The sequence below is a fragment of the Onychomys torridus genome, chromosome 14, assembly GCF_903995425.1.
Source record: "Onychomys torridus chromosome 14, mOncTor1.1, whole genome shotgun sequence".
Classification (NCBI taxonomy): Eukaryota; Metazoa; Chordata; class Mammalia; order Rodentia; family Cricetidae; genus Onychomys; species Onychomys torridus.
The window spans coordinates 31,739,366-31,760,296 of record NC_050456.1 but is presented as its reverse complement, the minus strand read 5'-3'; the positions used below and the strand labels follow the sequence as shown (position 1 = coordinate 31,760,296).

General features: G+C 37.0%; 1 pseudogene; it reads right to left on the bottom strand.

The window, feature by feature from the left end:
* Window positions 1–18,940: 18,940 nt before the first annotated feature.
* Window positions 18,941–20,345, bottom strand: LOC118595243 (annotated as a pseudogene).
* Window positions 20,346–20,931: the final 586 nt, after the last annotated feature.

Sequence of the window (20,931 nt, the reverse complement as noted above, 5' to 3'; positions counted from 1 at the left end):
AGAGAAGGCTATTTTGGTTTTAGCAGAGAAAATATACAAGTTACACTGGGGGAATTTCCAGAAAGTTAGGAAGTCCTAACAAATATCAGTGGGGTGTCCTTAATCATTTTGTGTCTCAACTTGACGGGAACTAGAGTCATCGAGAGGGAGTGTTAGCTGAGAAAATGCTTCTTTGAGATCCAGCTCTAAGGCATTTTCTCATTTACTAATATATAGGGGTATAGGGGTGGGGCCAGCCCAGGTTGTGTGATGCCATTACTGGGTTGGTTGACGGTCCTGGCTTCTATAAGAAAGTGGACTGAACAAGCTGTGGAAAGCAGGCCACTAAGCATCTCCCCTCCATGGTCTGTGTACCAGCTCCTGCTTCTGGGATCCTGCCCTGTTTGCATTACTGTCCTGACTTCCTTAACTGATGAACAGCAATGCTGAAATGTAAGCCTAATGAGCCCTTTCCTCCCTAATTGTTTGATATTAATCAAGCAGGATACAATGTGGCTGACCAGAAAGTTCAGGGCAGATATTCCGCATCTGAAGTGGTTCAGAGCAACAGAAAGAGACTGCCTTTTTTTTTCCCCATTGTGATTAGATTATTCGTCCAGTGACGGGTCTGTTATAAGGGCTATGGCTAAGGTTTAAATGTCTTACATCAGTATAAAGAGAAAGCAGCTTGCTTTCTTATCAGCTGTCTCAGATAGGGTTGCAATTGCTGTGATCCAACCCGCCTAGTAGCTTCCAGGAGTCTGAGAGATCCATATAGGCTCCTTAGTGTGACAGAAGCAGTTGGAAAGAAATTTACCAGGCCTGCTAGAGCTCCAGAACAACTAAGAAAACAACAACATAAAACAAAAAACAAATCTTATGGGAAGATTCTTCTAAAAAGTGAACTTACAAAATTGGAAAGGAAAATATCAGAACAGAGCCACATGAGGTAGTGAGAGCCCATTGAGATTCAGGGCAGCATACATCATGAACAGAGAGGTGTGTGTGGCAGTCAGGAACTTGCACGGAACTAGCCCCAGATGCTGTATGGAGTAGCAACATCACCCTGACTCTGGTTGACAATAGGATGTCTGACGATGGTCCAGTATTTATGGTGCTTCAGAGACCAGAAACCTTGAACCAGATCAAAGGCTGTGCAATGAGTATGTGCATGTAAAGCTATTTCTGCAAAGAAATACATATTGCAGTTTCCAGTGCCACTAAAATGAACACATATGCTGTGGGGGAGGTGGGAAAGATGGAGAAACTGAGTAATGAGCGAAAAGTGGGGCACAGGAAACTAGAGAGTCAACAGCAGTGACAGGTATGAGAGAAGGCTGTGGTAGACTGGAGAACACATCCTTGTAAAGAAGGGCTGAAAGGATGGTATGCAGCAGCCTGGACTTTGTGCAGACTCAGTCATCAAACATGTTGCCTAGATCCATGATCGCCTTGGTTCTGAGCAATGACAAAATGTCTGAGATGAAGAATGATTCATTTTCTGGATTGGACCACCTCAAGAGTATTCCTATGGATTGTGCTGCCTCTGGAAGCCATGATGGTATCTGTGGTCTGCTGTCTCAGTCTGTGTTGAAGCCTGAAGTTCATGTAAGTACCCATGGTCCTACAGCAGCTGGGGAGTCTGTTGATGTAGGTGGCCTATGTAGCCAAAATAAGTCATGTTGATGTCTGTGGTCCACACTGCCACAAAGAGGCTCATGTTTGGGTTCATGATTCTACTACAGCTGGTAGCCATGTTGATGTCTGTGGCTTATGTTACTACCAAAGACAATGTGGATGTCTGTGGTCTGTACTGCAGCCTGAAATGATGTTGATGTCCTATGGGCCACAGTGCTGCTGGGGGCCATGTTGTGAATGGCCTCTGCAGCCACCCAAGGCCATGTTATCTTTGTTCTGTGATACTACCTGGGGCTATGGTGGTGTCTGGCCTGTGATGTGGCAGAAGGCTTTGTTGATATCAGTGGTCTGTACTGTCACAGGAAACTACATTAAGTCTGTGGCACAGGCTGTCACCAGAAACCATATGGAAGTTCAGGATCCATGCTCCCACTCTCTGTAAAGGGCAAGGAAACTATTTTTTGCAGTGGTCTGATGACTGCAGACACATAGTTGAGAAAGAGGGATATAGATGGCTTCTGTGACAGTCCCTACACCAACATGTCCCCTCCTCCAAAATGTAACATGCTACCATGAATACATGTGCAATAAAAAGTAGACTTCTTCTGGTTTTTGTTGTTGTTTTTCAGGGGAAGGGAGTCACAATGTTGGGGGGCTGGACCTGGAAGGACTGGGAGGTGATTGTGATAGAAGTTCATGATGTGAATTTCCAAAATAATCAAAAAAAATATTGAAAAAAAACCCACCTGCCCAGGGTTGGTACTCCAACAATTATCTGGACACCCCCACATCAGTCACTAATTGAGAAAATGCCTTGCAGGCTTGCCTACAATCCAATCTTAGGAACACATTTTCTCAGCTGGGGTTCCATCCTTTCAAATGACTCTAGCCTGTGTCATGATGACATAAAATTAACTAATATCTGAAGCGACTTCTTCAGAACTACAAAAAGAGGAGAAACACCAGAGCAGCGGTTCTCAATCTTCCTAGTGTTGTAACCCTTTAATACAGTTGTGGCGACCTCCAACCATAAAATTATTGCATAGCTACTTCATAACAGTAATTTTGCTACTGTTATGAATCATAATGCAAATATTTTTGGAGATAGAGGTTTGCCAAAATAGGTCTCGACCCACAGGTTGAGAAATATCACACTAGATGGTAAGATGGAGAAGAGAATGGATATATTTCACCATTAACTGAAGGAAAAAGTTTTCTTTAGGGGTGTGTCTCCTGGAGTACTGAACATGCTGAAGAGGATGACCACTCACCATAGAATATCCATACAGTAAATATCCATGAAGTTCGTAAAGAATTAAGAACATTCTTTTTAAATATCCTTATCAGAGAGAAAAGAAACTGCAAGAAATGCACAGGCATATATTGTTATAAATAAATGACAATTCCAAAATCAGCAACTAAACAGAAGTAGGCCTATATTTTGTCCAAAAAAATAATTTATAACATATTTTGTGTATTACTTCAAGGTCAAGAACAATAAAATGGAAAGAATCATTTCATTTCTTTCTTGTTCAAACTTTGAGTATCCACACTTTGGGTCCAGTGTTTCCCCACCTCATATAATGTCTTGGTTTCTATTTTTTTGTGGTTTTTGGAAATATTCACACCTAGATTTTTCTTTTAGAAGTGTTGAAAATCAATCCTGTTTTTTAAATATGTAAAGGGTCATTCAGTACAACAATGTATGAATCCTTCTTTTGAAATTCAATGGCTGATAGTCATACCAGCTCAGTGTGCTTAGCTTCATCCTTCAGCTGTTGAACCTCTAGTTAATTTATCCTGTGCAAAGTGCCATGTCACACATCCTTCATTACCATTCAAAGTCATCTTTTACCAGAGGCCTATTTTATGCCTTTATCTGCAGCCTGATCAGCTATCCTAGTTGAGGACTAGCAGTGCTCCACCTTCCTCAGCACCCTTTCTCCTGCTTTGAAAGTTGTGAATGTACAACACTTTGAATGTAGCACTGTCCAATTTTACCTTTTTCTCTTTCAGTGCAAGGATTAATTCCAAGGAAACTCCTCAGAGAAGGTTCAACTATTAATATCATTTCAAAGCTCATTTTTGAAAAAAGAGTCAAGGTCTGCATGTCAGTACCTGAGTGGTCTATGAAGTAGACATTGCAAAAACTGCAAGCTACACTCTGAATCATCTACTCTTTGCTGGGGCAAGGACTGTATTCTCTGGTAAATCATAGATAGCCTCTGGCACAAAATAACAGAGCAAATGTTAAAATTCTCAAGGCACCCAAATAGATTGTTATATTAATGGAAAGAAACACACTAGCTACTGTTCTTATTGTAGGGGTTAGAAATATGAAGGCAATTGTAATTACAAGCAAGTAGAATGCTAGGAAAGTTGCCAGGGGCAATTGATGTTCTAGAGGGGAAAAAAGTCAAAGCCTGATGTTGATTAATCATCACTCAAAACTAAATATGAAATCCAGTGGACCCCCTTGGCAGCTCATGAAAAATATCTGATTTCCTACAGCTTTACAAAGCTCAGGACCCACATTAGGACTTAGTCATAAAAGTAACCATATTATAGAGAAGTTTAGCAATTGATACTAGACAGGTCACCCTGGTTAAATGCAAGGCACATCTTCCTTAAAAAAGCAAACAAACAAACAAACAAGATACAAGCAAAATGAGAAAAGGGGATATTGTACAATTAAAATATTAAATACTAGTGATTTTTAAAATCATTCCTCACCAAAGAAGTCTCATTCTGCATAGGATAAATACAAAAAGCTTGCTTCTATTTAGGATAATTTCAAGTATCTCTGTTGCTAGAGAAACATAAACTAAGTGGGGGTAACTCATGACATAATCTAGTCAGATGCCATTCAAATACAGGAAAGCAATCTGAAAGACCATATTAGACAAGACCAGGTCTATGGCTCTCAAGCGTAGGAATAAGTGACCATCGCTCTTCCTCATCTTTAAATTACAATTCCAGGTCGCGTTCTGAGCTTGTTGCGGAGCACCTGCTGTGGGCTCCCCTTTCTCTCTGTCACCATTCTCACAGATCTCACAGATCATCTGCAGCCTTCCTCCATTATCCTACCCCTTTGTCTCAAATTGCAATTCTAGGAGACATTTCTTGGAAACCTACAAGCCACACCTGCCAGGGAATCAAGTATATGATCTTCACTCTACCTCTTGTATTTCACTTCCAATCCCCAGTCTTATCCCCAGCTTTATAGCAGATCAACAACTGTGACCTCTCCTCTATCTATGCCCCCTTTTCAGGGGTCTACTTACATCCTGGTGGCACACCCAGTTTACTTTCATTCTGTGGACACTCTCAAACCACCTACTTCTACCCCAAACTCACTCCTTAATGCCAGGTCGCAATATATGGAAGCACATCATGCCAAGGGCACCACTTGTAGCTACCTCTGGTAGGATCTCAGGAGCATTCCCTACCATGCAGCCCACAGCCACTATACTCTCCAAAGAATCATAGAGGGCAATGGAAAACAAGGAATTCAATATACACCCAACAAAGACAAAACCAAGTATCAATACCTAGAATTACAATTATCCCCCAAATAGATGGCTAGATACCAGCATAAAAATAAAATGCAGAATGGCCAGAACAGTATGTCTCCACTAGAACCAAGCAATCCTAATGTTGTAAGCACAGCAAACAGTTTCAAAATAGCTATTAAGAATGTGATATAAGACCTTCAAGATGATATGGATAAAAACATTGATGACATTTATGAAAACAAAAAACAATGAAATGAAAGGAAGAGAGAGAAGATTTCAAGACATGGAACTAGAAATAGAGTCACTGAAGCAAACTCAAATTGAGACAAAACTGAAAATAAAAAAGTTTAGGAACTCAAACCAGAACCTCAGAGGTAAGTTTCACCAATAAAACACAAGAGATGAAAGAGAGATTCTCAGTCAATGAGGACAAGAAAGAACAAATAAATAGCTTGATCAAACAAAAAATTCTAAAAATAACCAGACATGAATTATCCAGGAAATATAGGACACTAAGTAATGACCAAATATATGATTACTATTAATAGAGGAAGGAGAAACCCAAGTCAAATGTACAGAACACATTTTTAATAAAATCATAGAATAAAAATTCCCCCAACCTAAAGAAACAGTTGCCTATCATGGTATAGGAAGTATGCAGAACAACAAGTAAACTGGACAAGAAAAGAAGTTACTCATGATATATAATAATAAAAATATTAAAAATACATAACAAAGAGATAATAGTAAAAGCTGCAAGGATAAAAGACCAAATAACATAAGACAGACCCCCCCAAAAAAATAACATTTAGCTGATGCTAAATGATGTCATAAAACACATGGACCTAACAGATACTTGCAAAACATTTCACACAAACAAAAAGAATATATATTAATTTCAGCAGCTCACGAAACTTTCTCCAAAACTGGCCACAAACAAGAAAACAAAGCAAGTCTCAATAGATGCAAGAAGAATAAAATAATACTGTGCTATTTGACCACTATAGAAAATCTAGATATCAACAATAGAAGGAAAAGACAGATTACAAACTCATGGAAACTGAAATCTTCACTAAGAAATGAAAATCAGTCAAGAAAGAAATTAAAGACTTTCTAGACTAGAGTGAGAATGAATATTTACCATTTCAAACTTGTGGAACACAATGAGAGCAGTTCTATTAGACACGTTTATAGCACAAAGTGGCTACACAGAAAAACATTAGAAAGATCACACATTAATAACTTAATGGTACACTTGAAAGATCTAGAACAAGAAGGAGAAATTACACCAAAAAGAGTAGATGGTAATAATTAATCCAAATAAAAATGAAATCAATAAAATATGAACAAGCACAAAGAATCAAAACTTGGTTTAGGAGAAAATCAATAACATTGACAAACTTGGAGCCAAATTAACTAAAAGATGGAAATAAAATATCCAAATTAACAACATTGTAAGGAATTTAAGCAAGTTGCAATCTTTGTAACTAAAGAGGGTAGGTAGGGAATAGAAGGCAGGGATGGATCTCCTAATGATGGAGAAATAGAATGGATAGTTATAGATGGACAAGTGGCACAGAAGTGGGAGTTTAAAGGAAAGAGAGAAAAAAGGGGAAAGGAGGTAGTACATGGGGGGTGAAGCTATACCTAAAGCCCATTTGAGGGGTCATATTGAAAATTAATACACTGGAAGCTTCCTAACATACATACTTGCATGATGGCATACTAAACGATATTGCCCAATAATGGGGTGGGTGTCAGTGCCCAAACTGTGTATCTATTGTCACATAATGAAGCCTCAATATCCCAAAATGTGTTATACCTAATTAAGCTTTTGGCCAAACAGGCCCCATAAGGACACCCAAATAACCCTGACTATTGCCAAGGGTGTTTGTTGCTCTTCATGCACTGACAGTATGTCCTTACTGGTGAAGAAAAGAGCTCCACATCTCACTGAACATGGAGAAGTCAAGATTATTTCTACCTAGAGCCTTCACCCCTACTGGTTAATGTCCAGGATACTGGAAAGTACTCTTCACAACCAAAGGAGTAAGCTAAAATTTCAGCTAAAAAACAATTTATCTATATAGTGACCTGCATGCAAGTTTGTGCTGGTGCAATATTGGCACAGAATTTGTGGGGGTATTTAATCAATACCTGATTGTATTTAAGGCCCATTCTATGATGTGTAACTCATCTCTGAGGCCAATTAGCTGATCAAGAACCTGAGACCAGATAGGCCAGGGACACAGCGGAAAACCAAATATTACAGTTCTTCAAAGAGAACATTACCACAATCCTTTTAAAGAGCTATAATAATAAAATAACTAATATCATTCTGCTGTAATTATAGATTGGTGTCTTGTTCACCTATCATTAGAGAAACCTCCTCCTACAGTAGACAAGAAAAAGTCCATAGAGACCAACAGCTGGGCAATGTGCAGAGAGTGAGAGACCTTGAAATATTCATTCACTCCTAAGTAGGATGTCTCTATCAAATCCTTCCCCTTAAGGCCCAGGAAAGCCCATGTAAGATGAGGCAGAAAGATTATAAGAGCCAAAGTAGAAAGTGGACACCAAGGAAATAAGGCCCTATAAACAGAGCTGTTCTGACACACGTAAGAACTCACATATATTTTGGCAGCATGCATAGGGTCTGTATGAATCTGCACCACATGGGGCTCTAGCACTGAGAGGAGATATGGACACAATCACCCTTCCCTAATCCAGAAGCTATCTCCAAAAAACACAGGCAAGTGAAAACTTAGTTTTCTCCAATAAAGTCTCATTTGGCATACCAGGCCCAGCATGTATTGGTTTTTTTACAGTTGAGACCTTTTTTTTTTTTTTTTTTTTTTTAACTGAGGATCGAATCCAGGGCCTTCTACCGCTGATCTAAATCCCCAACCCAAGACATTTTTTAAAATAGACTTTAAAAAAAAAAAAAAAAAAAACCAGTGTCCTGGAAAACACTCTATAGGGCACATCCCATGAACAGCAGTAGATGGCTAACACAAAACTAACTCAATGGCTTTGTTGGAGGTCCTTTGTTTCATAATGTTTTGTCAGACATTTTTTTTTGTTGTTGTTGTTTTGTTTTTTGTTAACCTTACAGGTCCTTTTCACACATGTTATAGCTTCTGGTTTTATGTTTTTTATGGGGTTACTGTGTATGTGTCTCTGTGTCTACTATGTGTTTGTTGTTCTTTTTCTTTTGCTGTTTTTCTGCGTGTTGTTTTGTTCCATTCTGCTCTCATTTGATCTTATTTTATTTTATTGCTCTACATTAGATATCTGCTTGTTTTCTAAGGATTGACAGAAAACATACGTCTTTATATGGGACAGGAAGTGGGGAGGATCTCAGAGGAGTTGGGGAGGAGAAATAGTAATTTGAATATGTTGTATGGAAATAATTTTCAATAAAAGAAAAATTGGAAAAAAAAAAGTAACCACATCACTCTTGTATCCATATTACTCCTAAGTACTATTAACAGTAAAAAAAAAAGAAAAAAAGAAAAGAAAAGGAAATAAAGAAAAGAAAAAGAAAGTAAGAGGATGAGAATATGCTTTCGAACACTGGAGGATCTGAAGTACCTGGAATGTCTCAGATTCAGAATTGAAATAGATTGGTTACCTTGCTAATTTTCCTTGGATACTTGGTGAGAATAATGAAAATCAATGCAAAGAAACACCAGAGTCCTGATGCGGACACTGGCTCGAGATTTGAAACCAAGGATTGCTCAATTTTGTTGCTGTTGTTGTTGTTTTTTGGAGGGACTGTGGGTGTGGTATGAAGAACCCTGAAACTGATGGGATCTATTAGAGGCCAGATACACTACTTTTTTTTTATCTAAGTGAAAACAAATGTACGTGAGAGAAGAAGGAACAAATAGGAGACTGAGGCTCACACATACAAGGGAAGCCTCACAGTAGTATTCTTAGTGATACTGCAGATCCTAGTAACAGCCACAGTGATGAGCATAGACCAGATCACAAGGCCACTAGGCTCATAGCTCTCCCGAGATTTGTGTGAAATAATCAGTCTGTACCAACAAAAGGAGAATCCAGAAAAGACAGATCCATAGCATTTTAGAGATCATTAATTATATAATTCACAACAGCAATTAACTTGTTGACCTAGTCTTTTGTGACTGAACAATTAAAAAAATCCTGCTTTAGATTAATCAATTTGAAAATTATATATATATATATATATATATATATATATATAAACTTTTGATGCTAATTTCTTTTGATGTTAGAGAATTTGCAACCTGAATCAATGCTATAATTAAGTATAAACTTACATTTTGTGGAAAAATGAGTAAAATATTATTAGTTGAGAAAATTAAATATAAATGTAAATCATGTATTTATTTAAAGACAATTATCATATATATATATGTTCTAAATTATAGCTCTTCATCTCATTTCCTCATTTTTTCTGTGCCTGATACCCTAAAATCTACTTCTATAGTGTATACATTTGTTTATTATAGAAACTGTATTAAAGAAGAGTTATTTAGCATATTCTGTGAGTCTGTCTCATTTTATGTAACATAACATGACATGTTTGAGGTCCATTCATGCCATACTGTAAAATTATCCAAATTTAATTTTCATTCTTATGGTTAAAAATGCATCTCTAATAATAATAATACATTTCCATTATATTATTGCAAATGCTTCTAACTTGTGGGCTGAGTAATAGTCATACATATTTATTAAACAAACTGTCCTTTATATTATTTGTATATGTACATAGCAGTAAAGGGTTGGAATATTTAGGAATTTGGTATTTAATTTCTCATTTTCTTATGAGGAACAACAAAGTCATTTTCTGAAAGTTTCCTTTGTTACATTCTCACTAGCTCTGCATGAGAATTTCAATGTCTTTGTTTTTTACTACAGTTTTTAATAAGTGCATGTTTATTTACCTTCCATTTTCTTGGAGACTTGTTTCTCAATTTCTTTGTGTATTTTGAACTTGGTTGCTTTAAGGGCTCCCTATATCATCTGAATATTGTTCCTTCACGTAACAGTTGATTAACAAGCATTTCCTCTTGAAATGTGTTTTTCTTTCACCTCAGTTTGTGTTTAAACATTCACAAATTGTATAATGATGTCCAAATTGCCATAGTATTGCTTCTTCCATTTAGGCCACAGATCCATATTATTAAATTAGTTTTCACATGGTAGTGTGTAAAGATCTAACTTTATTTTTATTTTGCATTATGATCCCACTTCACCTTCATATTGTTAAAGATATTGAACTGAAGTATCTTAGTGCTTGCTCCATACAAGAGAGTATATTGATGAATAATTTATTTAACTTATCTCTATACTGATCAATATAGTAATACAACTTAAGTTCCTATATTTTATTATACATTTGAAATCATGAAATATCAATTTTCTAGGGTTGTTTCTTCTAAAAATATGCTAGCTTTTGATAGTCTTAAATTTTATAACAAAATATGATATAGTTATATCATATATAGTTATATCATATGTGTGTGTTTAAAGTGTTGTTGAATATTGATAAGGATATTGTTTTAGTACTCTGAGATTACGCCAATTTAAGTCTGGAAAGACAAGATGTCTTTCATTTAGCTATGTCTACTATTAAAATAGATCTCTCAAGATTTAATATCTGTGTCTTTTTCTTTTGTACAGGCTGGAATGAAGCAAGCCATTCATATCATGAGTTTTAACATATTGACCCTTAGAATGTGGGTATTATTTGGAGATCTGATCTACAATAGTCGTTGCAGTTAATTAAGAACAACTTGAAGAAATAGAGAGAGAGAGACTGAGACTCAAAAAAAAAAAAAAAGATACACAGGGGAAAGGCATGACAGAGCACATGAGGAGAGGCAGCTATCTGTTAGTCAAGGAGAGAATTTTCGCGTGAAGTCAATCTAATCAACTGTTTCATCTTTGCCATTTAGCCCTGCGATAGATTACAAAACTCACCATTATTGAGATTGTTCAGGAAAAGTTTTATTATGTGTGTCTGTGTGGATGTGAACACACAAGGGTCTATCTGTGTGTATCATCTATCACTGTAGATCAGGGAAATAACAGACCTTCACTGTGACTGACACAGAGTAGCAGGTATTGGTGAGGTTCCCAGCACTTATTTCATGCATTTTACAGCTTTTTCCAAATTTAAAATTTTTCTCTCATTTTTTACTTTTAATATTTTTTCTATAGATTAACTTAGCTACAAGAGAGGATACTTTTAAAAAGTGAATCAGTATGGTAATAACTTTTATTAAATTTGTTCTTCAACAATTTCAATCATGTAACTCTAACTCCTTCCCAAAACTGTCAAATTCCTTTCTCCCCAAAGTCCTTTTTTCACAGTAATTTTTTTTTTGCTATGTAAACAGTTCACTAGACATTGTTTGAAATTGAAGTAAATATTCTCAAAATAACAGAATTACATTAAAATATATACTGGTTTTTAAAGTAAGATCTTAAAGTAAGCAATGTACTGCAAGCCCTTCATCTGGTGGTAGAGACACTGAAATTGAACATGTTGCAAACAACTAGTTTAAGGTTTCTTAAAGTTATTGATAATGGGAGTTCTCAGATTAGACATTGAAATAGTTTCCATTTATTTTGAAGGCAAGAAAATATATCTGAATGATTTAAATTCAACTCAGCCTAAAAATGTCCATACAAATGACTATTCACAGAGCATATTAAATTATTAATAACATGGATATTAATACATCAAATTAATATATTCCATTCAGGATGATCTTGGGTTATTGTTGGATAATAAATAAGAAATGAATATTTGTTCAATCCAATTCCCATTGGGGATATCCACAGTAAGTAAAACATCTCATTTCATAATTGAATCATTTAAGAGAATCTTTAGTTCTACAGTGCTGAGATAGCCTCAGTAAAACAATTCAGTGGCTTTCAAGAAAGACATATTATTTTAATTCTATGTATGCAGTGTGAAGGAATAGGGTTTGCATTTTTCTCCTTAATTACTTTTGGTTGAGTTTTGCTTGAACTTAATGACAAGGGATTATAAATAAATCCACATTCTTAATTTTTCCAAGCAGTTATTTGTAAGTAACATGATGTTAGAGTTTGCTTTAATTTTCTAGATTTGAAAACCCCAAGACAATGAATGAAAACAATCTTAATTAGAAAGCATTTCAAATGAGAACATTATATGAGATAGAGTGTAAAGTTTATAAGAAGTTAAAAACATGAAATAAGAAAAGGTGTGTAAATGGATATACGACCTTGAACATGTAATTCAGCTGTTCTAAAACACAAATATGTTTAAAATCTCAGTTCATGATCTACTTATTCTTTAAGAATCAAACTAAAATATCACAGAAAAGCACTCTGATACTTTACGATTCAAAGGATTTTTGATCAATAAGAATTTTATAAATGTATACAAAGAGATATTACTATGTATAATAAACACTTCCCTCCTCCAGCTTCATGTATGTCTCCCAAGCCTGGCCTGCTCCCAACCTTGTGTGATCGCCTTCTCTTCCCTCCTCTTATTTTCTTTCTTCTGCTTTAGTAACCCACTAAGTCCAGTGAGTGCTGCTCTCATGTCAATGTGTATGCGGTTATCTACTGGACTATTGGAAATTTGTCAGTGACCATATCCTCTAACCTATCTGCAAGCAATTATCAATGGTTAACAGTTCCTCCTTATAAAATTGGGTCATGAGAACACAGACACCTTATATGTAAGAATTGTAGTATGTTAGACCTTGCATAGATCTTTTGCAGGTAACCATAGCCTCTTGCTTGCTTTGAAGCTGGCTGGAGCTGAGCAAGCAGTTCTCAGAAGACAACAAGTCAGGGGCAACCAATCAGCAGTCGCCCCATAGCCTCTTGCTTCCTTTGGGGAAAAAACAAAGAAAGAAAACAGAGCCTTCTTTCCAAGGCAACATATCCTTAGATCCAAATTTTGAAGTCAATATACTATTAAAACATATGTATTGGTTTAACTCATCAGCCTTTACAATTAAATGTCTCTCTACAGTTAAAAATCCCAAAGACAACATTATTCAAACTCTCTGTGTGTTTTCCACCTTTATGTGGCTTATTTTTATATTACTTTTACTATCTCCTTAAAGACTTTATTTTTTTAAAGTATCTATTTGTTATATAACTGTCTATACTTCTTTTTCTCTCTCTTTTAAGCCTACATACATTTTTACACACAGTATAAACTAGTGTTTATCCCACCTCCATTTGTCTTATTTTGAATCTATAATCCTTTTCTGGCTAGGAGAGATTTTTAAACTGCTAAACTCAATGTCCAGAATGAAAAATGGCAGCCTTGTCTGCTGACTCTGCCCATTTCAGCTTTTCAACATGGCAGAGGTAATTCACCTCCAGCTATGGGCCGTGTATACCACCAACTCTTGGAAGCAGTGGACCTATGCCTCCATAAAGCAGTGTGTAGGCCAGAACCCTTTTTTTCTTCCTTTCTTACTTCTTTGTTTTCCTTGTCTGTATTATCAAAAACTGTATCCACCACACAGCATACTGCACCTCATTGGAGACACCTCTGTGTACTATTGCAGGAATCTACCATGTTGCAGGTCAAGCCCACATACTGCTGTGAACCCACCATATTGTCGCTCACAGCTTGCCTGAGGAGCACAACTATGAAGCTGTTTTTATCTCTGCTCTAGAATCTTATTTTTTAAAGTTTTCTCAGGTTTCAGGTAGAAGCTCTTGCCCCATGTCTTGGCGCCATTTGTAATGGGAAGTTTTCTCTGTGTCCTGGCCAGCCACACAGTTCCTTAGCTGTTTATAAAATAATCACTCAGAAGCTTAATATTAATTTTAACTGCTCAGCTATTAGCTCAGGCTTATTACTGACTAGCTCTTACACTTAAATTAACCCATAATTCTTATCTATGTTTAGCCATGTGGCTTGGTACGTTTTCTCAGTTCTGTCTTCACATCTTGCTTTCTCTGTGTGTGGCTGGTGACTCCTGACTCAGCCTTCCTCTTCCCAGGATTCTTCTTATCTATTTACCCACCTATACTTCCTGTCTGGCTACTGGCCAATCAGCATTTTATTAAGTCAATGTACAGGAGCATTATCCTACAGCACCCCACAATAAAACCACTACTCACATATGCAAGAGTAAGAGTGATTATTTCTTAAGGGAACATTCCTGCATGCAGGGGTCAGCCACACAACAAAATGGCAATGACTCCAAGAGAAGCAGGCAGGCTCCTTTTATACACTGCTAGGGAATTCCAGGGACAGTTAGGTCATCTCCAACAAACCTGATTGGCTAACCAAGCAATGGTTACATTAGTTCAAATTTGATTGGCTGTGGCACCTTTGTCAGTGCAAGCCCCAACACATATCAAAAAGGGGGTAGGGAATGGCTTTCAAGATCTGCCCTTTTCTGATTGGCCAGATCTAGCCTGCCAAAACTGGCCAGGCTGCGGGGCTTGAGAGCAGTCTGAGGAGGAGGCCACAGTTCCAGTCTCACTGGTGAATGGAGAACTGGCAAACAGGAAGTGCAGATCTGGAGGCTAGTGACAAAGGCTGGGACTGAGGCAAGCTGCAAAGGCAGGCCCCCAGCTCTGCACCCACACTTACCAAGGGTACCCTGTCTCACCACAGTTTGGCCCTGGTTCTGTGTTGTGTCCTTGCTGCAGTTTGCAATGCCCAGGGTGCCATCTTACCATTTTATTAAATTTGAACTTTCAATGATCTGTTTTGAAGGGTAGAAAATTAATGGTATGTTCAAATGAGGACATTAAATTATAAAAGAGGAAGAAAATTGTTAGATAAAAATTATAAGAAATGATGTAGGGCCATGTGCAGAGATGACTCTGAAAAATGCTGTGGATAATACAGAATAATTCTTAGCGATAGGGACAGCTAACTACTGAGAAAATGAAAACTATCATCCTAAAATGAAGAAAGCCAAAGTAGAATAGGATAAAGACCATGGATATGATTTATCTTTACCTCCTGGGGAGAAAGAAAAGTAGCTGCCTAAAATTGTCATGTGGGTTAATATAAGACAATTCTTCATAAAGTATCACTGATAAGCACAGTTATAGCAATATTGCTAATGAGGAGAAAAAAATGTCTCACTTAAAGTTCTACAAGCTGTCCGTACTAATTAAAGCACCATGGTTTTATTTTACACTTTATCTAAAGAAATGTCTCAAAGTATCTCTGGTTTTAAAAGAAAGTTTAGAGGAGACACCACAGATATCACTGTGAAAGGCATGGAGGACATTTAGAAAATCAGCACCTACATTAAACTATTGGTAAGTATAAAATTATCTTATAAAAGGAACTACAACTGTCTCCATCAAGAGACTAGCCAGCTCCTGACACAATTACAATTCAATTTGGAACCCCAGAAACAAAAGGAGCAATGTGTGTGCACCAAAAGAAGCCAAGAGAAACGGAAGAAAACAATTGTAATCCAGATTGCTACATGGCTAATGAATTATAAACATTATATACATTACTACATATAATATAAACATTAGTACACTATATATTATTCTTACATATGACATATGCATACAAACACACACACACTGTTTACAGAGAAAATACCATTAAATGGGATTATATTACACAAAAACTATATAATACAGTTAGAAAAAAAAATATAAAGATAATAGAGTAATGTCACATGCCTATGATTCCGGCACTTGACATACTGATGCAGTAGGATAACAAGTTAGAAGCTGGTCCATGCTACATAGTAAGACTCTGAATTTAAACAGAAGAAGCTATATGTCTCTTGTATATGCATTTTTGAACAGATATATGGCAAAAGATTGTAAACATGTAGAAAAATAGATTAATACAAGTACAAAATGAAAATAGTATATATAAATATTTATGGAAATGTATGAAATATTTCAATTTAAAAACTTCCAAAACAAATCCCAAAGGTGTTTATTAATCTTTTTCTTTTATTTAAAAGTATTGTCAGCCAAAATTAAAAGAGAAATTATAACTAGCTAGTCTTAATTGATCATTTACATATATGCATATATATATCAATTAATATACAACACAAAATGTATTTACTTGCATATATGTGTATCTTGTTCTTGCATATTTATAGTTTTATACTAGGCACATATATTGTGGGGGCTTGGGGTAATTTTTTCTTATAATAAATTATCTCTGAATTTAATTATTTTTATGTTTTAAATTATATTTTGTGTGTATTTGTATATGTATGTGTGATTATATGGTACAAGTATGTGAATACCCACAAGGACCATAGGAAGTGTAAAAACCCATGGAGTTGGAGTTATAAGCAGTTGAGTGTCAAATGTCTTGGGTGAAGCAACTGAACTTAGGTACTCTGGAAGATCATTTGGCAATATTACACAGTGAACAAACTCTCTGGCCCATGAATTTTTGTAAGTAATTTACAGAATAGTGTTTCTATACTTTTATTTTTTCCTTATACTGGAAATTTGCAACTAATTCTTTTGTTTCTTTAATTAGTACATTACATTACTTTGACTTACTATGACTTCATGAGTAATAGCAGCTGTTAATATTAATTTCTAATTTGTTCCTGATCCAACTGGGACCTCCTGTTCCCCTAAGCTCTCTTTTCCCTGACCCTTGCCCTCCATTACCCCCAGCTGGATCAGGAACAGAGTGGGAGAACAAGGAAAGAGATACCACGATAAATGAAGACCTCATGGGAATAGGGACAAGCAAAGTGCTAGAGAGGTCCCCAGAGATCCACAAAGATACCTTCCCAATAGACTACTGACAATGGTTGAGAGAAAGCCCAAGTTGATCTACTCTGGTGATCTGATGGCCGAACACCCTAACTGTCATGATAGAACTCTCATTCAGTGACTGATGGAAGCAGATGCAGAGATCCATGGCCAAGCCCCAGGTGGAGTTCCAGGAGTCCCATCAGCAAGAGAGAGGAGGGATTATATGAGTGAGAGATATTGAGACCAGGATTGGAAAAAGCACAAGGCCAAATAACCAAACTAGTGGAAACACAAGAACTATGACTGATAGCTGTGGAGCCCCCTTGGAACTGGACCAGGCCCTCTGGATAAGTGAGACATTTGATTGACTTGAACTATTTAGGAGGCCCCCAGGCAGTGGGACTGGGACCTGTCCTTAGTGCATGAGCTGACTTTTTGGAACCTGGGGCTTATGCTGAGACATTTTGCTCAGCTTTGGTGTAGGGAGGAGGGGACTGGACCTTCCTCAACTGAATCTACCAGGCCAGGCTGAATCCCCAGGGGAGACCTTGCCTTGGAGGAGGTGGGAATGGGGAGAGGATTGGCGGGGAAGGTTGGGGGGCGGGAGGAGGAAGAACAGGGGAATCATGGCTGATATGTAAAATTAAATTAATTATAAATTTAAAAAAAGAAAAAAAATTCTAATTTGTGTTATTGACACCCACAAAAAATAGTTTATGGGAATATACATTTTTCAGAAAGAATGACAATATAGATAAATTTCTAGTAAACTTTTAAAATATTAGTGAATTCCAAACTCAAGGGAAGTTTTATTTGGAGAAAAATATACCCAAGAAATAATAAGGGCATAGGAGATTAGGGAAGTAGGGAGAGGGAGGCATAAATACCACTAATGCTTCTTGAAAAAAAAAAATAAGAAAAGAAAACCCACATGGAAACCTACTATTTTATGCTTTCTCAGATACATACATAAGCACATGCGCGCACGCGCGCGCACACACACACACACACACACACACACACAAAACACACACACACAACACACACACACACACAAGTTTAAATGATGTTTTCCTACATAGGCAACAGTGCTCTGTTAGAAGCTTTATGGGAAAAAAAAATTCCAACTGCCAAGTATACACAATGTTGGCCAAACAGAGTCACAGTGACTCCCAAAGCAATTAAAGCTATTGTCCTTGCTCTTGATTGCCTGCCAAAACATTATGGTAAGAATCTATTTCTGAAGACAGCACATACTTGTTACTTAGGACATATAGAAATCAATTTGGATTGACACAGAAGCTTGGTGATGTCTAGTTAGCTTTCCCAGTGCTAGAAGTTACCATGCAGGATGTTGGGGGAGAAAAGTCATCACCTTTCCAGATGTAAAGCACATGAGTTCTAATAAAAAATAGTTTGCCAAGATATTCTCACTGTGCAAAAGTGACATGAATGCTGAGACATTAGCCAACAGATCTGTAATCAGATTTCAGGCTCACTTAAAGAGGGGAGAGCTTATCTGGGAAAGCAAAGCTCACCAAGAACTTATGTCTAGAGAGGTCATACACACTAGGGAATAACTTACTACTATTATTTTACTAGATGAATATAGTATCAAACTTCCTTCTCAATACTTATTTTTAGACCCACAGAGTACTAAAATTCCCAGTTTGTATCAGACAAGCATATATTTGAACTTGATATTTGTAAACACAGAGACTCACAACTGGTCAAAGTACAGAGAGTACTTTTGTTTGTTTGTTTTTAAAGAAAAACATAACCTAATCTACATTGACAGGACCCTACAGGTTAGGAAATTTAACACACAAAGAAGCAACTGAGGGTAGCTTCAATACAGTATGTGAACTTACACCTGCTTAAGTAGTTCTTTGTAAAAAGTGCTATAATAACAAACCACATTTATAGAGCTCTTAGTAGAGAAACATTAAGACAAATTTATGAGGAACACAACATATAACTAACAACTTTGTGCCTCAGTTGGATATATAGAAGTTAAAAGTCCAAGGAGCCCCATCCTGACCTTGGTAGTTTCTGGCACAATATTTTTAATCTTCCTCATCATCCACTGAAAAGTACTTCTCAACCAAGGTTAACAAGGCCTTGTATACAGACTCAATTCCATGGCTCTGTAGAGCTTGAATTTTGTTCCAGCCACCGCAATCTTCAAACACTTTACTGAGTTTCTCAGTCTCATTAAGTTTCTCAGCAGTTTCTCAGATCATCAATATTAACCAGAATAATTTCGACTTCTTTTGCACTTAAGAGGTTCACCAAATTTCCTTTATGCCACAGTGAACAAGGTACACAATCCCATTAATCATTCTACCAGTTGCATAGTTGGTCACAGATCATACAGTTTTCTTCTGTGTCTTAAAGTCTGTCTTAGATGGGACACCAATGAAAATTGGTACTAAGCCCTAGTTTATGACTTGCTGTATCTGATCCTGGCAACCCTCTGTGATGTTTCTCTTTGTTCATATGCTCCTCTTATGATTATTAGTTTTGGAGTTTGTTAGCAGGCTGGGAAAGACTGCAAGTACTCATGTGTTTATCACAATATGAATCTGTTTATCTGTTCTAGTGACAAGATTCCAATGGATATAAGTGCAGAAGTTACAGGTGTCAATTTAGCATCTCCTATAAACTTCATAAGTTGAGGCATAACGTCTGTCTAACTATTTCAGTGCACTCATTTGAATCATCAGCCAGGTAGGAAACAGCTCTGCATGAATATTCTAGTACTTCTGTATCATTGCAAAGCAGAAGAACTATAGTAGAAAGAATTTGCTCAACAGTATCTAAGGTACTGCAGGGTTCTTGTTTCAACAAAGGTTTAAAAGTGTCCAGGTAAAATTATGTAAGTAACCAAGGGCCAAGAACAGCATGTCAGAAATTGCAAGAAGTGCCTATAACACCATATTTGATAACTTAGTTTTGGAAAACTGAATCATCACCTGTAATATTCATAACTTGCTTGCTGATGTGAGGATGCACTCATGCCAAGAAAGAATTGAGTGCTTGGATTTTACCTCCATGTAGTACAGCCTTTGTCTCCTCAGATGTTCCAGAAGCAATGTTCATGAGCACCCAAGAAAATTCAAACTGAATGGGACTACCATCAGCTCTGCTCTAGAAAGACATACATTTTGATACCTAACCAGCCTGGAAGATGTTGTCTAGAGGAAGCTGCTTATCTCTTGAAAGCAATTTTTGAGCAGCTTGAGTAGCTTTGAACTTGCTATCCATATTGTTGCTGGTTATGCCTTTAACAATATCATCAAAAGACCAACTTACAATGCCCTGATTGTTGTGGTTTTTCTGAAGTGGAGAAATAGCATCTTTAGGAAATGTGCTAATATTTCTCCTTTTCAGCATCTGGTCATCATTCTTAGATTTCCTTGGTTCCACATTAACTTCAGTGGAATTAAATATATTGGAATGCTCTGTCATATGTGGTACTTGGATATTATGGTACCTCCCCTCAGGGATCAGAGATCATCTTAGAAATGAGGGAAGAAAGACTGTAAGAGATAGAACCCAGGGAAATTCTGCAAAGCAGTATCCTCTGGACATGACAAAACCATGGCATTCATGGAACCACACATCTGTGGTAGCCTTCACAAGATCAAGCCAGTAACCCTTTGAGCATGAGTGGTAGTGGATGGAATAAGGGAACATGATCCCCTATCCTTATCTGAAGAGCTTTTAACAGTTTATAGCTGTTAAAGTAAGAATAGTCAGTCTTTCTTAGGGGTGTCATCTCTTGTATAATGAGCACTTTGTGGAGGTAGCCCCACAGCATGCATATGTGGGCAGTGCTATTTGGACTTAGTATGCTTTTAAAAATAAAAAGGGGCCAAAAGGTTTGGATGTGGACATTAGTGAGAGAGCATCTAAGAAGAGTTAAAGGTAGGTTTGGGGAGTGAATATATGTCAGGGACCAAGATGTCAGGAACCAAACATGAACCATAGAAAGAACAAGTCATATGCCCACTGCCCTTTCCCAGAGCAGTAACACCTGTTTACTAACCAGAGG